Genomic DNA, 4,377 nt, shown 5'->3' with positions numbered 1-4,377 from the left:
TGGGGACTAGCCCAAAATAGAAGAAAGAAACTATCCAAAGATAAATTGGTATTAACTACCACAAGATTACCCCACCCCCTTTCAAAATTTCAAAAAGATATCTATACCCATAATTGAAAAGTAAATACTACAATAAGCATCGAGAGTCTTAACAATATACAAAATTATGGCCATCAAATAAATATTGGCCTTACTATCAATCCAAAGATAACAACTAAAAATGGCCTAAAGAAACAAAGTATAAGTAAGCATCATAAAACTAAAGAAATTTTAACCACATCAACAGGAGAACCATCTATGGTTCTTCATATTTTCCAACAACAAATGGAGCTAGTCATTAGCTAGAAAGCCATATAGGATGTAGTTCATCTCCTTCTCCTTATCATTAGTCCCCAGGACTTTGTTATTTTGCATTAGTTGGAACGTATTGACTACCAAATGCATGACTCAAACTAAAAAAATTTCCACCCTATCAAAATTTTCCTCCAAGTCCTTGTTCTATTTAACTAACTCTACAATTGATCTATCCAATCCCCTAGTCTTAACCTTACTTTCAATGATGATTTCAAAGTTTTAAATATAATCTCATGACACATTAGAAACAAAAAATATTATAACACTTTTTGGTCCATGCTTTTTTCTAAATTGTATTGTGGATTATTTGGAAGGCTCACAATAACAATGTGCTTGTAAGGAAGGATAACATTCTTATCGAGTCTCTTCAAAGTCTCATTTATCTTGATGTTTCCTTCGAGGTTACCATTATGATCAAGATGAAGGAGAGAATTTTTTTACAAACCCTAAGGGAAGGGAAATATACAATTGATAAGAGATACATAGCCTATGGTGCACCACTATGAAAGCTAAGGGTACATTTGAAGTTACTTTTGCTAAATTCATTCACTAGTTGAAGAAGTCTAACCATTAGAATCCTAAAGCTAAGGAACCTATACAAGCAGTAGACATACGATATGGATATCATGAAATCATTGGATTCAAAATTATTTCTCTAGACTCTAATGATATAAAAATAAACTAGGAGACACCCTCTGATTTGGATGATCATAGTCTAGATCATGTGTTTTTGAATGATCTAGTAATGTAATTGTTTGCTTATACTATTGTATGGTAGTGACTTAGCATTAATAGTTCTTTGATTATACTAATGCGGGATGATGTTGTTTGCTTATACTATTATCTATTATAAGCCATTGCCTATATGTTGTGATTAATTATTATTTATTAACCTCAAGTAGATTCGAACCCAAGACCTTCCAAATAAGAGGCTCACAATTTACCATTGTGTTGTAGGCCCTTGCCCTTAAAATACCTTCATTATTAATAAATATATTATAGAAAAATAAAATATTTATATTTCTTATAAACATATAATATAAATATATGCAATGTAATATATAATAATTATTATAATAATCATATAAAAATAATAGTTTAAATGTATTTATAATGTCATATAATGTATTCTAATATATATTATAAAATAATTAACATAATATAAAAAATATTTTTAAGTATAAAATACTATAATGTATATTATTAAAAAATCAATATAATATAAAAAATATTTTTAAAGTATAAAATATAAAATATACTGGCTAAATTTAATCTTCAATAGATGTGGTTTAAGTAATTGTTAGAATAAATTTATTAAATTTTATATTTAAGTGTAGAAAGCGTGAAGGAAATTTATGTTAATTTTATAAGAGGCCCAAGTGAAGATTAATTATTATTGTGTGTTACAATTTATTATTATTATATATTTCTAAACTTTTAGTTTTTTTAATAAGGATTTCAATATAGTAAAAAATGATTTTGTAAAATAAATTTTATGTTTGATTTCTTATAGTATATGTTTATCTTGTTATGGTTACATTGAACATGCAAAATATATTTGTAAAACAAGAAGAACAAGTAATTTGTTATTAATTAATAAATAATCTATTATCTGGAGTAATGGGGGTTATCTCTTGAAATGGTTTATCCCACATAATTATTGTGTTGTGGTATGCATGTGTTATTTTTGTTAAGTTCCTATAATTGTGAAGAGGATCTGAGAGATTTTTTACATTATTGTCCCCTTAGGGTTGTTTTGGGATGTTCCACTACTTAATTTACTTACATTGAAGGGACATATGCTTTAGTAACTAGGATAGAAACAAGTTATATCTAAGAACTTTAAAGTATTAGATAGATGTCAAGTCTGTCTTCTTAAATAAAAAGTTCATCCTCATAAATGTAACTTGTAGTGCTTGAAATGTCAACAAACAATACAAATATAATAATATATTTAAACTTATCATATAGTTGATTATATATTATAGATGTTATAATGTAGATTCTATTTTTTTAAACATCACACATACCATAAGGCACCAAAAGTGAAACCAAATGAGGGAAAGTGTTTTTACTAACACTTACTTTGGAGTGAAATGGTGCAATTCATGTAATTTCAGTTCTAGTTTTTGTAGATACATATAACAAAGTGCCACATAGTGACTTAGTACTTGCCTTTAGTTTTTATATAAATTTAATTTTAATTTAATAAATGTATTATAGTATGTTAAAAAAATTATTAATAAATATAATTATTGGTATATTATTAAAAAAGTATAACATGAAAAATTATAATTTTTGAACGACAAAAATTATATTATAAGAAAATACAATATAAAAATATAAAAATATAAACCAAGGTATTTAATTTAAAAAATTATTAAACAAATATGAATTACATTAGCTTAATAAAAAAATAGTATTTAATAGTTTTGATAAAGAATTTAAAGAATGATTAATTTAAATATGTAAAAATTAAAAACTTTAATGTATAAGTGTAGTGGCATGTACTTGCCATTAGAATATATTGTAATAGAAACAATTGTTAAACTTTTGTTAGAATATATTATAATAGAAAAAAATATTAAATATTATAATAATGAATATATATAGGAAATTAAAGCTAAAAAGATAGAGATTTAATACAATTATTACTTTTCAATTAAGTACTATAAAATATTTTAGTATTATAATACATATTATAAATTAATATAATAGAAATTAACTTTATATGTTGAACATTTTTTCTACCATGCACTATGTAGAGTAAAATATTAAAGAAAATGTAATATATAACTCAAAGAAATATTGACATTAAACTAATAAATTACTTCATGATGTTTATAGGTAAAATAATAGAAGATATATTCTTCATGTATTAGTTTGTGAATGTAATAATTGTGTATATATTATATTTATCAATACATTGTGAAAATCTTGGTGATAAAAATGTCAAATGGTGGGAGCTTTGAGAAAAGGGGTACTATAAGACCAAATGAATTGAACCAATTATAATACAATGCAAACTATTAAATAATTATTTTTTTTATCAATCCTTTTGCTATGTAAATAATTTTATTGACTTGATTGTTATGGTTACTTTAAACATGTAGAATATATTGATAAAACAAGAAGAACAAGTGCCACATAGTGGCTTAGTACTTGCCTTTAGCTTCTATATAAATATAGTTTTAATTTAATAAATTTATTATAGTTTATAAACTATTTTAATTAATAAAAATGTTAAATAATTATTGTACATGGTGTGAACATGTATTCATGAAACCTTAGTGTAGAATGCATATAGATTGATGACGAGATAATCTAGATCATCATAAGAATGTAATCTCTATGAGCATCTCATGTTTCCTTGACTACAATTGCTAAAATAGCTCTCAAACCAACATCTTAGTGATAGTTTTAGAATGGGAGTATGCTAAAAATGTAGATCTGCAATGAAAACATGCAAGATCTATGACTAAAATGTAGATTATATGTGAAATACAACTCCTAGAAATATTCTTGAAATGATCATGCCATGACCTAATATGCAATAAGTGATGCTAAATAACATAAAACCAATACTAAAATGTTATAAACTTTCTAAAATGATGAATCAAAATGTGCCTATAGTGTAGATGCCTAAGACTTGGGTTCCTTGACTCTTAGATTTCCCTCCTATTTATAGGATTTTGAAAGGGGTTGGAAGAATCATGATTTTTACCTTTGACTAGGGGTGAAAGTGAAAGTGAAAATATCTCAGAAGAGACCAGGACGAAGAGTCCAATAGACTTTATTTTGAGGATAATTGAGGATATTTCTAATTCTTTTAAAATGAAAAAGGGAGATTTTCAATCTTATGAGGATAAATGATTTTATTGATTTAATAAATGTCTTATTTATTTTCAACACTTTTGTCCTTTTCCTCCTTTTTGAGTTTCATTTTATGAATTTGAATTGTTTTTCTCCTCTTTTAAAAATTTGATTTAGGTCTTGTCGATTTGATCGGCAATTAATGACCTG

The sequence above is a fragment of the Cupressus sempervirens genome, chromosome 5 (assembly GCF_028749045.1).
Source record: "Cupressus sempervirens isolate cs-2001-9-10 chromosome 5, ASM2874904v1, whole genome shotgun sequence".
NCBI classification, from domain to species: domain Eukaryota; kingdom Viridiplantae; phylum Streptophyta; class Pinopsida; order Cupressales; family Cupressaceae; genus Cupressus; species Cupressus sempervirens.
This window is presented reverse-complemented; position numbering follows the sequence as displayed.